Source organism: Rhipicephalus microplus, chromosome X (genome assembly GCF_043290135.1).
Source record: "Rhipicephalus microplus isolate Deutch F79 chromosome X, USDA_Rmic, whole genome shotgun sequence".
In the NCBI taxonomy this organism is placed as follows: Eukaryota; Metazoa; Arthropoda; class Arachnida; order Ixodida; family Ixodidae; genus Rhipicephalus; species Rhipicephalus microplus.
Window position 1 is genome coordinate 432660057 of NC_134710.1, and position 18589 is coordinate 432678645.

At 41.2% G+C, this 18589-nt stretch overlaps 1 long non-coding RNA gene across 1 annotated transcript; it reads right to left on the minus strand.

Annotated features, from left to right (window-relative positions):
• Positions 1–3860: 3860 nt before the first annotated feature.
• Positions 3861–18152, minus strand: LOC119183363 (uncharacterized). Its single transcript, XR_005111371.2, has 2 exons — positions 17752–18152; positions 3861–15107 (listed from the first exon to the last, which is right to left on the minus strand). It is a non-coding gene; the product is annotated as an uncharacterized LOC119183363 (long non-coding RNA).
• Positions 18153–18589: the final 437 nt, after the last annotated feature.

Consider the following 18589-nt stretch of genomic DNA (forward strand, 5'->3'; position numbering starts at 1 on the left):
TCTTGTATCTGCAATGGATAAGGGCGAACATCTCAGTTAAGCTTGCATTTTCGCAAATAATTAAAATTGTGGTAATAAATCATGGCAAGCCACTTCACCGTGGTGTCAATGCACTGAATGCTGTAAGTGCGTTTACAAACGCTGCATCATATTCGTGAACTCTATTCAGGTGTGACATATTTGCTTTTCTCATATATCTTGCATGATTTGATGATATTGAATATTCGTGTTCTCTTTGGCTTCCTGGCTGTATGAAGCAGCAATTTCCCCATATTTTTCCTTTGGCCCAAAATTTTAGCAACATTGTGTTAGCCACAGCTTTTGGTCTCATTGCCTCTCCTCATAATGATAAAAAATATCAAAGAATGTGCTGCTTTGTGGCATCCATCAAACATGAAAAAACAGTTATGCATGTATGCTATGTTGTTAGGCTATGCAAGGAACTGCTTCATCATTTTTCATTCGAGTGCACTTCCACAATGATTTTAGGCAGATATAATTTTTGCAATTTAGAAAGAAAATCTATAGTTGCACTCAAAATTCTCTAAAAAATCTGAACAAACGAATACCATAAATTTGAAAGTTTAGCTATCTGGTACGCAATATGACACCGGCTGGAAAAAAATATTAACAGAATAAAAGATTTTAAGCTCAACGTATCACTGATACCATGCATTGTAAATGTGCAATATATAGTTTCTCAGTTTCCTTAATGTTTCTGGTACACCACAGCTGGAAGGCATTGTGCTGATGGCAACGTAAAGTGGCAGAGAAAGTTTTACTGAGGAAAAAGTGGGATGCATTCATCCTATTAACCATCAAATGGTTAAGAAATTGATGCTCATCAGCGGAGCTTCCTCCACAGCAACAAAAAACCTGCATTGAACCACAGTGCATGTACACACCATCTCTCCAGCACTTCGCTCATGCACTCTGTCATGGCAGAATTTGGTACCAATGCATTGAACAGCTGTAGGCCACTGTTTTCAACATGTGTTGCATATAAGACTCGATCAGCAACAACGTTTGGTGAAAACTGTTTCATTGCCTTTTTTGTGTTGCCAATGCGTGATTAGACACTGTGAATTACGAGCTTTCCAGTGGCATAAAAGAAATGTACATTAGAAAAATTGGTTGACCGTAGGAAATAATCAGGCCCTCGAAATCCATAGAACTGTTAAGAAAGGGTAAGTATTTATTGGTACAAGCACATTCCTGGAGCTGAGTAGCCAGCTGCGCTACACAACTTCTCAAGTCTTTTCTTTTAATGTGCCAGGGCGGATGCTGTGTATCATACTGTTGCACAAGTTTTCCTTTTATTTTGGTTTACTTAACATTTTAAAACATTAGTAAACTTTTAAAACATACACAGTTTTGCAAATCATGACTGTTGAATCGAACACAACAAAATTAAATTTGGAGTGTTAAATCACCTAATATTTCTACAGATCGAATCACACTTGTCTAAAACACCCAGCCGACCGCTCCAGTTGCTGTTTTCTGCAGAAATATGTTAATGCTGACGCCGTACGAATATCTAACATGGCATACGGTGTGCTAGGCCTTTGTGCGATAATTTAAGCGTGAACAGAAGCATGTAGCTAAGGTGACATAGAAGCCGTCGCTAATAAGAGCCATGCACTCCGCTGCTCTGGACAAGTGTGATTCCACCTGTACAGCTGCAGTGTTGGCATTTTTTTGGTGCATGAAATTCTCCATGTTCACTTTACATCTGGTCCATGACATGAAAACATGGAAATAAAAAGAATAACAAATAAAACCTTCTAGGTCTGAGTGAGAATAGAAGCCAAGCTGCTTGTGTGGCAAGCAGGCGTTCTACCACAAAGCCACGTGCCTGCTCAATAATAATTTTCATGCTTTACAAATACACGCATCTTGTATACACACTTCACAATACAACATGTAATATCGCAGTATTTCATGGTACAAATGTGCATTGCCACTGGCCATCAGATTGTGTGATTATCATAATGACTTCGTTGTTTAAAGCCAGCCACGAATAACAAAAGGCACAAATGCTACTGGAGTATTCTCTTAGGACCATGTACTGGGTGCATATCAAGTATAAAAACATTTCATGCTAATAGTTGCTCGTGGTTTAAAGCATACTACCCAGTACCTGTATTGCGTGGTCTATCCTGTGTCCCATCTCTGCGCTCTTCGAAGTAACTATGTGTACGTATCAACAAGCTCGCTTAGCCACCATTTAGAAATCCATTATGCAGACTGCAACTATATGCGAAATCCTTACTAGCACAAGCCACTTTAAACATTGATTACGTAGCAATAATCTGCAGTATAAACTTTTCAAGTAATGTTACCCTGCAAAAAGTATGCACTAGGTGGTTGGAGTATGCACTAGGGATAGGATATTACTGTTGTGTTCTACTCAAACCTTGAGGGTCCCCTAATTTTTTTCACCAAACAATTGTAAGATTCATAGATAGTAATGTTCCACAAGCATGGTATTGTAAGTAATCACCCTTTTGGCCTATACTGGAAGAGTGGAGGGGGTGCTGTTAGGAGTGAATTTACAGGCTGTTAAAAGTGTATGGGCAAATTTGACAGATTGTTGTGCAAGTATGCAAGCATTAGGGCATGTCAGTTCAGATTAAATACCTGAAAAAGATCACAGGCAGGGGTCCTGATAGATGTGGACTCTTGAAAGCATTTCATGCTAAGAAAGAAGTGATGTGTCATTGACACATCTGTTGAAACTTGGAAGGTCAGGAAAGTATTTCAAGCGTAGGTATGTGACGTTTCTTGACAGCACATGACTGTGACATTGCACACTTCCATACTGCACATGTGTCTATTCCCTAACATACTTGCTTGCAAAGCCACAACAGGGTGTTTATCAATTTAATTTTTTTCAAATTTAGTGATTTTTTCAGGTTTTTCACATAGATTAAAAGCAAACTTCATGACCATAATGTCTGCTTGGAAAAATGTGCAGTGGAAAGAACACTTTAGCGGTAAAAAAATAAAATATGAGGCACTCATATGAAACAAATGAACACATTTTGCACACACACTCATAATGTTGCGAGTGTATGTGGTAAATATGAAAAAATGTGTGTATCTGGTCAAAACAAAACTTGTGACCCAGGCACTGAGGAAATTGGCTGTTTGGTTTTTGGAACAATTAGAACCCAACCACACAAATAAAATCAACTGCAGCTGCAAGTTTGAAGGAGCCTGCGATAGTCCGAAAGTGCAGCCAATGCTGCTAGGAAACGTAAAGATGGCGCTATCTCGCGGCATTCATATAAAACAAGAATGCGGCAGCCCGGCCAGTTGGCTTACTGGAGCACATTCTAGTTCATTATAATGGCTATAGCCTGCAGGCCATTTAGGATTGGATTTGATTACCTTGACCTAGACTGCTGCATTTACTAATGATTCGCATCCCCGTTTCATTTGTACATGTCTAAAATATACTTTTCAGCAAAAAGAAGCACTTACGTATTTTATGCAACCTTGTCTTGACAACGACTAACAACAATGTCGCTACAACGAAACCGTACAGCAAAATTTACTTTATCCTTTTTTTCACCCTCTTTTTTTTTACACAATGCACACATGCTTGTTGGTATTTTATTTCTCTGGGTGGAGCACAATGAAAGTACTCAGACACCTGCAATAAAAGCTGGGGTAGCGTTTGAAGCACTGATGTTTGAATATGGGGAGGAAAAAAGGAATCTGTCAGACCGCAACAGCTTCCCCGATTCCATAGGTAAATAAAAGATGCAGAATCGTGAGTTAGGCAAATTGGTGAGTGTTCACCGTAGAATATTTTACAAAGGAACGCGTTAGAAGCAGTCAGAGAGGGTCACAGCGCTGATTTCACAACTGAAATTTATTTGGAAAAGGAAAGAACATATATAGACAATATTAACTCCTCAAAACTGTGCACAGATACACATGTGTTACAATACAGAATGATTCATGTCTTCTCTAAGACCTTATGTTCTTCATCTAGACGAGTGTTACATGAAATACTTATGCACTTGTTGTTAGATCTAATGGAAAATGTTCCAGCTACTTCACACATGCGCTAATCAACATGTCAATATTTGATATTTGTTTTCTACAAGTGGGGCACACACAGGGCTGGGTAGTATCGCAATAGTATTTAAGAGATACTTCTGAGTGTCTGTATTGCTGTATCGAGGCACTTTTAAAAAATGTATTTGTATCTCAATAGTGAAATACTTTTACAGTGTATCGCATGTATCGCGATACTATCCTGGACATGGGTACCTTGTTACTTTTGTTTTTTAGTAAATGAGCTGAGACGTGTTGACAATGGGGAAAAAAATTTCTGCTGTGACCTTGGCAGTCCACGGCAAGATATGCACCCACCATTTCTACATTTCTGCTGAGGGCGAAACTGACTCCTACCTTCTTGAAAGCGAGCTAGTTGCTTTGCTACCCGCATCCCATGATCTGTTTGAATGATGGCCTGCTTCAGCGTGACAACAATGTTATACTGCTATATTGAATTCCAGCGCAGATATTTTCATTGTGAGGAGTATTGTATACTGCACAATGGGTACCATTTTTTAAATGTATTTCCTCATGCCAATTGAATGAGTAGTGTTTGTTTTTCTCGTTTTTTTTCCACTTTTCTTTTGCAGCGCCCATTTGAAAAACTGGAGCTTATTGCGGAAGCCACAAACCATCCAAAAAATTTGGTGCCGTGTGCCATCTTCGATACTTCTTTCTGCAGAGCATTTCTGAAAAACGCCAGCATGGGCAAACACTGATTCAAAAGAGGTCTTTTTGAGTTTCCTTTCTCATTCTTTGTTTTGTCAGTTAATTCTTTTTGCCTTTTTTAAGATGTTTCTAGAAAATACTAAACCTTCAACTGGAAGTTCGTTTGTTTATGGTTCCAGCACTTCGCTTGAACTATGCTCCTTCAAGAATAACTAATACTGTTGCTGTTGAGTTCCAGATTTCAGTGTACAATGCGTGTGACTGATGCTCTCATATGGCATAGTTTTTTATTGCAACTGATATCTGTAAATATGTGTTATTAACAATTATGTGCAGTGTAAGCATCCTTTGTAATGCCTTAATGACACTCAGAGAATGGCGAAAATATAATAAATCAATTTCATTTGCAAGTTTCAATGTGCTGCACATTTTAAATATTATGCTGCACATAACAAATGTTTGTATGCAGTATAACTATCCCCAACATAGAGAAAAGTATTTTAGTATATGTATTCTGGAATACTTTTTTGTCTTTTTGCAAATGTATCTCTGAAATATCCTGTCACATGAATTACAAATTTATCTCAGTATCTGTATTTTATGCTTCCAAACTACGCATTTCGATATCTGTATTCCAGAATACTTCTTCGGGCATCTCTGCCCAGCCCTGAGCACACATCCACATTTCCTACAACGAGCTGCCAAATCAGACGTGATTTTAGCATCTGATAGCATTAGCTGATGCTCTCTTAAGCTCATGTTTATGTAACGCCCCATTTCACCTAAATATTCGCAGCTGCAAGACAGTGAAATCCCATAAACCACGCCAGTAGTGCAAGGAGCATATCTGTGGACATGACTGGAGACACATTTGTTCCCTTTCCCTGGCTGCTGACACAATGCTTTATCCACCAAAGTACACACATTATGCACTTTATTACATGCTGAGAATGACATGTTTATGCAATAACGAGCACCAACATTTTTCAAACAATGTGCTATCCTGTGTATGTATGAGATAACTGCCTGCCTCTTTTTCTTGCTAATTTCTGGTGCACTAGAATCACAATGATAAAACTTCTCGATCGTTGAAATAAGTTTTTCCGACAAGGAGCAAATCACGTCACCCGGAAAGCCAGAATTTGCAAGGCAAGCAACTTGTGTATCAAATGCATGTGCCATAAGGTGCTCGCGTAACTTCTGAAGAGCGGCACCCAGCACAGTTGACGCAATGGCTCCCTGTATGGTTTTGAGTGGCCAGAATTAAAATTCAGAATTGGCTTCATGAATCTAGGTTGGTATTACTATATATGTGATCTTTGACAAAAGCCTGTCTTAAATCGAGAAACTGTAGCTCATCAATTTTTTGAAACTCTAAAGTCAAACGCTGACATTTCGTTTTCCTTGACATCTTTCTTTATATTAGCAACCAGTACAGAGCACTTGTTAATGTCCAGTAGAACTACGAAGTCATGGACATATCAAACAGTGTGTGATGATAACCAATTCAAATGCTTTTGCAGGTGCCCGTCTACATACCCAAGAAAAATATAACTAATTACAGGTATATTCATGATTCAATGCAGATACCAGATTTGTGGATTATTTCCCTTTCAAGACACAACGGTAGAATTTAGGTGGCCTGCATGAGCTCTAAAAACGACGCAATAGAGATGCCACACAGGCACTGAAACAACAACTCATCATTATCTTCTCTCATGTACTGCTTTATACACTTCAAATCTTCACATTGGGGCAAACAATAATATAAATCTTTTACGTTATACCGAATGAATTACGGCACAAAGAAGGTTGTTCCCTTAGTGATAAGATGATAGATTCTGAGTTAGAAATTCTTAGCGGATCACAAGTCTTCAAACGCTCCAAATTTCTTTGAATATACTCTGAAACATTTATTTACCAAGTGTCTTTTTCTGAAACAACAGCGCTTAGTGCCAACATGAATCTTCACTAAAATAAAAACTGATAGTTCTTGCCTTTTGCTTTTTTCACACTTGCCGCTACGCGTTCCTGATTAAGCATTAGTAACAGGGCATAAACTTATTCGTTCAGTCACCCGCTTTTTGTATCAACACTTTTTTTTATTAATATATACACTAAAGGCCCATTCAGGCATTACACAGGGGGTTTTAGTTATACAATAAATTTGCAAATCAGAACATTGCCATTATAAAATTAAAGTGGTAAACAAAGTAAAATACAGCTCTATAGACAACGATGCAAAAGGAAAAAAAAAATTGTGGCAGGAATGAAAACTCAATAAGAGAGACACAGCTTCAGTGCAAAAAAATATATATACAAAAAATTGCCATGAAAAAAATTGCCCCCTATCTGCATATTAGACTAAAAATGTCGTCGAAAGACTATTGTATTTCGCCTGAAAAAAGTGAATAGACAGAAATATTTATTTGATGTTTTGCACGAGAAAACTGATGAATGGGATCCTGGAGGTGTTGAGTGAGACATGAGCGCCATCTGGCGGTAATTTCAGAAAACGAAAGGATGGCCTTTGTTATAGCGAACACGCAGCATGCGTGCAATCTTGGAGGCCATATTTTGCAGATTTCAAGATAGGTAGCAGCACAGTATCGTCTTAGCAAAGCGTAGGAGACTCGCCTTTTCGTGCGAAGCATCGCATTGTCAGCTGCAGTGCTTAGAATTACTTCTTTATACCTTTTCTAGTATAAATAAACACAGTGCACAATATCGAAGTGTTGATATTGTGCCTCAAATATGCTCAATATTTGCTTTTTATTGACAATCGTACAAGTATGAACGCAGAAACTTGAGCAATACTAGTGGATGCTGTGGATGTGGTCGTACTTGAGCCTTTTTGCTGACAGACAGACCAAAATTTTTGCGTTGGAGTATCCCAAGCAAGACTATCATCTTTAAGGAGAAAATATATTTACAATGAAAGAAGAGTAAAAATAAGCACATACATGCACTTACAAACTCACACAGATAGGTAAGTCATATGTCCAAGAAAATATCGAATTGGTTTACAAAGATGGCACGATCAATGAATCAAGGGATGTCGCTTGGCAGTGTGTTCCAGTGATGTGTGCTTCGAAGTAATGGTGAGTGTTGATACATAATTGTGTGTGCCAAAAAAGGGTGTATTTTGAATCGGTGATCAATATGTTTCAAAATATTATGAGGTGTGTTTGTACAAGCTTCATGAAGGCACATTTACTATGATAAAATGTACGAAAATGCAACAACAGTGACGACAGTCTGCGTTTTTCATGAAGGGGTAATGAAAGTGAGTGTGTAATATCTGTAGTGCTGCAGTTGCGAGAATACCACTTGGTGATAAATCCTGCTGCATTTTATTTTAATTCTAGTTAATCGATGAGATATGATTGATGTGGGTTCTAGATGATGGATGCATATTCTATCTTTGAACGGACAAGTGTAGTGTATGCTAGCATTTCAGAGGTATAGTTCACCAAGTAAAGGTTTCTTTTAATAAATTCAAGTGCTTTTGACACCTCACTAGTTATGATATCGATGCACTTATTCTAAGGCAGGTCAGAAGATAAATGAATTCCAAGATACTTAAATAGGGATACTTTTCCAATGGGGAGAGCTTGAATTTCATATTGACTCATTTTTGTTTTATATGCTCTTGTAAACGTCATGGCCTTCGTTTTGGAAGTGTTAATTTGCCATGGTGACACCAAAATGCGAGTTTATTAGGGTCCAACTATAATGACTCGTTAGCTTGGGTACTGTCAATTTTTCTATAAATGATGTAGTTGTATGTAAATAATTTGATAGTAGATGACAAACCATGTCCAATGTCGTTGATGTAAATGAGAAACAAAACTGGTCCCACGATTGATCCCTGGGATACACCAGACTTTGCATGTGAAAGTTAAGATGCATGTCCATTCACCTAAATTGATTGGCTGCAGTTGCTCAGAAAATGATTTATTCAGCATTTTTCCAAACCAGTGGCTACCTTATCATTACACATAGAGCCATCTAGAGTTGAAAAGAAGCCTTCCTTGTCAGCAACCAAAACATGCAACTTAGCTTCCAGATGCGTCTCAGACAGCATGAACACTCTTGTGAGGAGTGACGAGGCTATGTACAACAAAGGCAAGCTGAAAAAGCCAGTAGGCTTTTTTTGTGAAGCTAAGTTGCATGTTTTGGTTACCTTCATGCTACCTTCATTTACGTACTCTTCTATGAACATAATGATAAAAAATAGTCATGAATTTAATAACACCATCTCAAGGAAATGAAACGAGAAGAGAGTGTGCTACTCTTGAAATATCTGTTGCACAAATTAAAATTTGTGCAACAGAATTTGCACAAATTACAATTGTTTGCACAAAATTAAAATGTGAAGAACTGTTAGTGCTTCACCACATCTGTCACACAATGATGGATCACTATTGGACAAAAGATATGAGTGTGTCGTGTATGTGTGTCCTATCCTGAGCCTCGTTAATGTTACCTCTGTATGACGTGATTTTGATACTGGTGGCCAATGGCCAAGGTGTGGCTTGATAATGTGTAGTTTGTTTTGTATGTGTCTATCCCACTTGCTCTGCCAGTAGTCCCTGAGCTTTCGTTTGAGAGACGGCTTAAGATCAAGGGCCGGGATTGATATGGGTGTAGTGGCAGTGCTTTCGTGGACGGATGCAGCAAGCTGATCCGCCATCACGTTGCCTTGAATCTCACGGTGCCCTGGCACCCAGCACACTACAACATGTTGGTTGAGTGTGTAGAGCGTGCATAAAATGGAGTAAAGTGAGACGAGGACAGGGTTTTTTTTTTTGTTTTTTAAGACTGTGCAGAGCCGTTACCACACTGAGGGAGTCTGTATAAATTACTGCTTTTTGTATCTGTAATTATTTGATGTGTTTAGCTGCCACAAGTATCGCGTAAGCTTCCGCTGTAAAGATACTTGTGCTTGGATGTAGAGGGCCAGCATCCGAAAAGGAAGGGCCAATAGCAGCGTAAGACACAGAGGAGTTACACTTGGAGGCATCTGTAAAGAACTCAGGACGTGTGTATTTGTGTTGAAGTTCCAGGAAGTAAGTTCGGATGTGAGCAATAGGCGCATGTTTAGTAACTTCTAGGAAAGACACATCGCAATCTATAGTATGCCACTGCCACGGAGGCGGGTATGCTACAGGAGCCATTAAACTGTGTTCAAGTGACACTCCAGTGTCCTCAGCTAGACCCTTCAGGCGAACTGAGAAGGGCTGCCTCATCGAAGGCCTGTGTTGAAACAGAATGGAGCTCGACAAATCAATAATAGTAGAGTATCAGGGGTGCTTCTTGTCTGCTTTCATTTTAAGAAAATAAACAAAGGACATGTAAGTTCTCTGCAGATGAAGCGACCACTCATTTGACTCAACGTAAAGACTTTCTATGGGGCTGGTGCGAAAAGCACCCGTAGAAAGGCGGATGCCCAAATGGTGCACGGGGTCCAGCATTTTCAAAGCACTTTGAGTCGCAGACTGATAAACAACGGCCCCATAATCTAAGCGGGTGCGAATGAGGCTTCTATACAGGTTCATGAGACATTGCCTGTCACTACCCTATGTAGTACGTGACAACACTTTTTAACATTCATGGCTTTTAAACATTTTGTTTTTAAATACTTGATGTGCGGTACGAAGGTCAACTTGTTGTCCAAGATTAAGCCTAAGAATTTATGCTCCGCATTGACAGACAGACGTTGACCGTTCAGTTCAATGTCAGGTTCTCAGTGCACGCCTCTCTTTCGGGAGAACAAGACACAGGTGCTTTTTTCTGGGTTCATCCGGAATCCGTTTTCCTCTGCCCATTTGGAGACCTTGTTTAAACCTAACTGAACCTGCCGCTCACACATTGCTAGGTTGCATGACTTAAAGCCAAGCTGGACGTCATCCACATATGTGGAATAGAACATGTTGCGGGGGATGGACAGGTGCAAGGAATTCATTTTGATAATAAAAAGTGTACAACTAAGTACACCACTTTGCGGTACTCCTGTTTCTTGCACAAATGTTTGGGAGAGAATACTGCCCACACGGACACGGAATTTCCGATTGGACAAGTAACTCTCGATTATGGAAAGCATTCTACCGCGCACACCCAGGTGAGACAAATCTCTTAATATGCCAAAACGCCATGTTGTGTCGTAAGCCTTCTCGATATCAAGAAACACAGAGAGGAAGTATTGTTTGTGGACGAAAGCGTCTCGGATCTGTGCCTTGATACGCACCCGATGGTCGGTGGTGGATCTACTCTCTCGAAAGCCACATTAGTATTGGTCAAGCAGATTGTGTTTTTCAAGAAAATATAAAAGTCTGCGGTTTATCATTTTTTCAAAAAGTTTACAAAGGCAGCTGGTTAGTGCAATGGGCCTATAACTTGAAACAGAGGAAGGGTCCTTGCCCTGTTTCAAAATAGGGATAACATTAGCCTCTTTCCAGGAAGCAGGGATGGTGCCAGAAAGCCAGATAGCATTGCATAGAGAGAGTAAAGTTTTTCGTGTTTTGAGCGGCAGGTTTTTCAACATTTTATACGTGACACGGTCATAGCCTGGGGCAGAATTACTGCAAGAGTTTAGTGATGTTTGTTGCTCAGCTAAGTTGAAAGGTTGGTTGTATGCCTCGTGATTTGTGCACTTGTATTCTAGTTTCTGCTTTTCTATCCTTACTTTATATCTTTCGAAAGCTTCAGTATAGTGTGACGAGCAAAACATTTGCTCGTAATGTGCACCGAGGAAGTTCGCCTGATCTTCCAGGCTGTCACCCTCTGTGTTTATGAGTGGGAGTGAGTGTACTTGTCTTCCTGCTACCCTACGAACCATGTTCCAGACTTTAGCCTCTTGTGTATATGAATTTATCCCTGATAAAAACTTGCGACAGCTTTCTCTTCTGGCCTGCCGACGCGTTCTCCTGCCTCGAGATTTTATTTCCTTAAAGCTCTCAAGGTTTTCCGCTGTCGGCGAGTTCCGCAGCAACCTCCATGCCCTGTTCTGTTCCTTTCGCGCATTCTGACACTCATTGTTCCACCACGGGATGTGTCGTTTGCCGGGCAGTCCAGATGTTTGTGGAATGCACTTGGCTGCTGCGTCAGTAAGAAAAGCCAGGAAGTACTGCACAGCTTCATCTATGCCTAATCCGCATATGTCAGTCCAACTTAAGTGAGTAATCTTTTGAAATTGTTCTCAGTCGGCTTTGTTTACCAGCCATTTGGGAACATGTGGAGGACATTCATATATTATTGGTGTACTCAAAACTAAAGGAAAATGGTCACTTCCATATGGATTACTTATGACTTTCCACTGAAGTAATGGCACAAGTAAAGGAGATGCGATACTGAGGTCTATGGAAGAGTAAGTTTTGTTGGCAAGGTTATAGTATGTTGCCTCTTTTCTATTCAAAAGACAAGCACCTGATGAAATGAGGAATTGTTCAATGAGACGACCTCGTGCATCACAGCGAGAGTCACCCCACAGACCATTATGTGCGTTCAGGTCCCCAAGGACCAGATAAGGTTCAGGTAGTTCGTCTATTAAAGACTGGAATTGAAGTTTTTCAATGAGGAGGTATGTACGAAGTTTTTCAATGAGGAGGAGGTATGTACAAAGAACAGACAGTGACAAGTTTGTTTAGAATAACTACTCGGACAGCCACTGCCTCGAGGGAAGTTTTAAGGGGTAATTGTGTGCATGCTATACCTTGACTAACTATAACCGCTACACCACCGGATGGTGGCATGGCATCATCTCTATCCTTTCGGAAGATTACGTAGTTCCGTAAAAAGTTTGTGTTTGTTCGTTTTAAGTGTGTCTCTTGTACACACAGCACTCTTGGATTGTGTTCATGGAGGAGTTCTTGTAAGTCATCGAGGTTTCGAAGAAGGCCTCGAATGTTCCACTGTAATATTTCTGTCTGCATATTTAAACAAGAGAGATGCTGCTGTGTGTACAAAGAGTATCCTGTGTTGGAGTGAGCTCGTTCATTCAGGTGGCAGGATGGTCGTCCGGCCCCGTTATTGGTTTTTTGGCGCGCCGCTCTTTCGGTACCAAGGGTACCGTTGTATCAATTGCCTCCTCAGAGGCACTGGATGCCCGCACATGCGAGCTGGTGGTTTGGATTTTAGGCCTCGCCTGGTGAGGTGAGGCCTTGAGACTAGAAGACCCTGGAGTCTCCGGCCTCAATTTGCTTGGAGGCAGAGTAGACTGAACTACTACCGCCTTGGTGGCAGGCGCCACAGCCGATGGCTTGCTCTGCGCTGGCCGAAGGGGTGGCGAGAGCTGGTGCGGCGTTGCCCCCTGACACGCCGCATCAGCATATGCTGTGCCGTAAAATGGCGACACTCTTCGTCTTGCTTCTTTGAATGTGATATCTTCTTTGACTTTAAGAGTAATTATTTCTTTTTCTTTCTTCCAGTGAGGACACGAACGTGAATATGCGGCGTGTTCCCCATCACAACTCACGCAGTGAGGCGTAGTAACACAGTTATCAGATGGGTGGCCGTGGCTACCACAACTTGCACAAGTTTTCTGACCCCGGCAGTTCAGTGAGCCATGACCAAATCGTTGACATTTATAACACCATCTTGGATTGGGAATGTAGGGACGGACAGAGAGTTTGATGTAGCCTGTGTCTATAGATGACGGCAGTGTGCTAGATGCGAAAGTGAGTATTAAATGTTTGGTAGGTATTTCTTTGTTGTCGCGTCTGATGACGACTCGTTTTACATCCGTGACATTTTGCTCTTTCCACCCTTCAAGCAGTTCCTATTCAGACATTTCAAGAAGGTCTGCTTCTGAAACAACTCCGCGTGTGGTGTTGATTGATCTATGAGGTGAAACAGATACTGGGATATCACCAAATGCTACGAGACTGCCAAGTTTTTCATAGTGATGTTTTTCAGACAGCTCAAGGAGAAGGTCTCCGCTAGCCATCTTTGTAACCTTGTATCCTGGGCCAAAGACCTCAGTCAGAGATTTTGCAACAAGAAATGGAGATATGGCTCTGGCTTGTTTTGTTGAATTTTCGCTGTGCACAACATGGAATTTTGGAAAGCATTGTCTGGGTTGGCTGAAAATTGATATTTCATCGGTGCGTCCCCTCTTAAGTGGAAGACGATCTAGGAGACGGGGAAATGCAGGTGTTCCCATAGTAGTGTACTTCTTTTTTTCGGCAGCAATGGCGACCACCCACCATGGAGTCCAACCAGGGGACGCTGAAGCACTTAATAGCATAAGGCTGCAGACGCCAGCCGTACATTGCCACTATAACCAAATATAACTACTCAAGGTTGAGTAATTACACAAGGTTAACCCTTGCCACCAGGAAAATTGGAAGTAAACAGAAGAGAGAAGTAGACAGGACAGACTCAAAAAGAGAGAGATAAAGACGAAGTTGTAGGGGAGAGAGATAAGAAAAGGTGACTGCCGATTTCCCCTGGGTGGGTCAGCCCAGGGGTGCCGTCTACGTGAAGCCGGGGCCAAAGGGGTTTGTTGCCTCTGCTGGGGGGCCTTAAAGGTCCGATCACCCAGTGTCAGCTCAACCCCTAGGATGCCCTTTTCCCCGGACACGGCAAAGCCACGCACGGCTAGGCGTGGGAGGGAGTAGAAACTCCCCCGTTAGCTCGAGCCCGTGGTGTCGCTACGCACCAAACGCCTACTTGCGCAGGCGCCCCTGCGGGGGCCGAGCGGAAATTTTCTGTAGTCTTCTTTACACTGTAGTCTGCCACGAGTGTGACAACATGTTAGTCTATGAGACCTGTGATTTCAATGAAAGAGTTAAACAACACAACAGTTCAAATTGAAGTCACCAAATCATGGGTGGCCTTGAATGCCCTCGCTGAACATGTGGAATATACAGGCTTTCAAACTGACTGGTCAAGCAACCGTGTTCTGGTCGAAAAAAACAAGCTTGCATCATGCCAGCACCTGGAATCCCTGCACATTCACACAGCTGCACATATCCTCAATAAGATTTATGGAACGCTGACCATATACTTTTGGTGCTTACATCACGCACCTAGTCATACTTAAATACGATGTACCTTTCTTATGGCTGTCATTCAGAACAATATCAGGTGCCCAAACATCAACAATGTTACTTTGGTCGGTGTATCCTTTTGTTTGTACACTAAGAAGAAACAGTTATGCATTGCCTTTTTTTAGGCCTCTTCTAGCTGTTCGCTGTAGTTGCAGTCAAGGAGTGACTTTTTGAGTATTGATCAAGGGTAATGCTTATTTTTGTGATGGTGCCACAGACTGCCACCAGTTTCATGAATTAGCCAGGTTTTACCAAAGTTCCTCCAGTTTTCCAGCAAGGCCCCAATTCCCAGACTTTCCCAGGTTGGTAGACACCCTGCACAAACAAAGATAGATGGCAGTTAACTCGCGTCCTGTGTTTCCTCCAGTCTTATGCAAGTGTCATTCTGCACTTTATTGCCTTAGAAGTACTTGTTGCTGGGCAGGTTTGTATAACATTATTAGGGAAAATTCTAGACGACGCGAATGTGTGGTGCAGTGTAAATATTTTCTGTAGTTCAGCTGCGACTGACGCTCTTTTTCTGTGCTCTTTCTTTTTTCAAGTGGTGCTTAGGCATCTATAATTTTCCCCTTAGCTTAATTACCTCCCTGAAGCTATGCATCATCTTGCCCATTAACAACCATTGTTAAACTATTGTATGTGACATTGTTGATGCAAAATGACCTTAGAGTATATGCTAAAGCTCCTGCAGGATCACCGGCTGAATGTGACAACAAATTCACCATTTATAGGACCCGAAGTATTGACATTTTCAATATATCCGTTCGCACAGTGCTTCATTGAAGTCATGCAAGCTTAAAATATGGTGCTCCCACAGAGGAATTTTTCTTCCTGTGCTGTGACCAACGAGAAAACTATGTAGACAATAACGAAAAGCGATCACAACTAGGCTTAGCTGTGTGATGTCTGCCTCAATAATAATGTAATAAATTAGTGCAAGTGTGTTTATATCACCATGGTGTTGCCAGTTTATTACTACATTTGATATGAACCTCTGCTCGCTCCACCATGGTGTTCCTAAGGGTGTACACAGTCTTACCTCTGAGACAGCATTGCCAGAACTAATTTCACTGTCACAATCTTGAACAGGTGTGCAACAAGCATGTGCCAGTGCAGAGAACACAAGAGAAGTGGTCACTGCTTGCATGTTCAAGGTCGTATGCATGCACACCGGACTATGATTTTGCAGTGTCTTACATTTTGAGTGGAGTATACATCGTGATGGCTGGAGCAGCAGAAATCCAATTTCCAAATCCAAATCCAATTTCCCGCTCACCAAAAAAAAATAAAAATACATGTCTCTACGCCCCTGTGGCAGCCCACACATATTCTGGTGCTCACTTCATTGTTGTTAATTGGTGCCATGACCATGTGTATGCAAAATGTGAAGGCACACATTACATGCATATTAAGAATTGCAGGACATGCATACAAAGCAATAAAATGCTGAAGTTCAAGCACTCTCACACCAGTCTGAATTCAGGATAATATGGCAGATTTTGCAAAACAGCCTATAATGGTTAACTTGGCAGCCAAAAAAGAAGACATCACAAATTGTATCACAAGTTGTCCCAAGGACAGCTAGTTAAAGCCAAGGCCATGTCTCGCACCAATATAATGGTCTTGCACAGCGTATTAAGCTACTTGTGCCTGTTCTTGTTTATGTAGCCAGAGTTAAAGCAAACAGAAGTGTTATCTCTGCCCACTGTGGAATAAAACATTTTCTCTTCTGAAGCCTTACACATTTCAGCACATTTACATTTTCAGCAAGGTTTCTTTGCAAGAACCTTAGAATCCATGAAATTCAAAAGTGATAAATGATTTGAATTTAAAGATACAATTATGGCCCTAAAAGATTGCTAGCTGCAAATGTGTCTTAGAAGGAGACATGCACACCTCAACTGATCATAGAGAGACTGCCTTAGATGCAGCCCATGTTTTACTGCATTTGGCACTCTGTGCCAGCTAGCAGAATATGAAATGGTTAGAGGAATTCAAACTCCCCAGAAGAGACTGCCATATTGAGTGATGAGAAAGATGGTATACTTTAGCACAAATATGCATCAGTGAACATGATTCATGGTTTCATTGGCATCCAAAAAATGCATTTCATTCAAACATGCCTTTCACTGAACTGTTGTGAACACAACCAAACAAAAGCTTTCCTGCTAACAATTATTGAAGCGGTGGAAAAGGGAGCTGAAGCACCAAAAATTTGTCAGACATCATCCATAGAACATTCAAGTGGGTGGAGAAACCTAATATGCTGACACTACCCTCCCAAATAAAACCCTGGTTATGACATCGCTGTTAGTCCATGTAGCATTGAGGCTGTGTCTGGGTATGTAATGAACCATATTACCAATGGTAAAAGATGATGAGGTCAGCAACAGGAATGTAGAAGTGAATGGGTTGTAGCAAATAAATTGCGAAACCTTCAGATGAGTTAATACAACAGTGCTGTTTGTGGTGTCATTTTTACGTACGCCAACAAAAAATGTAGACATGTGTTTGCAACAGCAACAAGGTGTCTTGCATGCAATGTAAACAAACATTATACTTCATATTTGCATGCTTTTAAAAACAAGCTATAGTGCCTCTCATATAATACATGACTACTTGATATATGCACATACATTTATAGCCAGCTTTAATGAATATATCACGCATGCTAAGCATTTTCTTCTACGATGAATCTTCAATTACTTCAATATTTGTCAAGATCATTGTGACGTGTTGTAGAGCAAGCGCGAACTTGTAAAGAGCAAATAAAAGAGTGCCTCAGCCAGCAGCGCACAACGATATGACCCGCGCCTAATCATAAACATCACTGACCAGTCAATTCCTTCGGCTATTTGTAGATACACTCGATCCCGAATATATCGAACTCCAACGGGATCTTAAAATAGTTCGATACATCGATAATTCTAAATATAAAATATGCCTACCTGAAGCTTACCTGAATACTCCGCACATCACTGAGAGCTTTCGGAGATCGTGACAAGCAGTTCGTAACAGACTTGTTCTCCAAAGCACGGAAAATACGAAACACAGCGCAACGACCACGGCCCTTTATTTGACATGAAAAAAGTCCGTGAGCTTGGAGTGCTTCTTCTTTTGCGCCATGAAGTTCATTAAACTGTCTTCAAGTTTGCTGGGCCGCGTTTGCTGCCACCGGGTGGCACGAACCTTTTCGAGGCAAAAGCGTTCGGTTCACCCAATAGCCGCCTAAAACCGGCTTGACTTGACTGAAAACGTATGAATAGACGGCAACAGAATCGCCGTGTTGGACATTTTTTGGGGGACGTTTGGGTGGTGGGAACGAAAGGTCTAAAGTTCCTCACTAACTTGTAAGGATCTTTACCGTGCGGTTAGAGTGCCTAGGATCATGACCTACTACACTCCTGACCTGTTCAGATAGCGGGGTTCCTATGGGAGCGCGTGTCCCCGCTCTCGTTCAATCGCTCGCCGTAGGTGGCGCTACCTATAACCTGTTCGTCTGCTACTGTGCGGCCGGCAGGAGGGCGACGGACTGATACCATGCGTCTGCTTCTGTGACAAACTGCCTATACGTGTGATTGTTTTTTGCTGAAAAGGCTAACGTGTGCTATGTGTTACATTTTAGTAGTTAGGCTATACTGGTTGATTGACTTCTAAAGCTGTATATTTGCGTAGAAATGTCTTGCTGCATGGTTGTTTTTGCCATTCCAGCCTAAAAAAACTTCAATTTAGTATTCATAAAGCTTTTGACTAATAATGTACTCATTGGTAATAGAATATCAAACTGATTTTAGGTT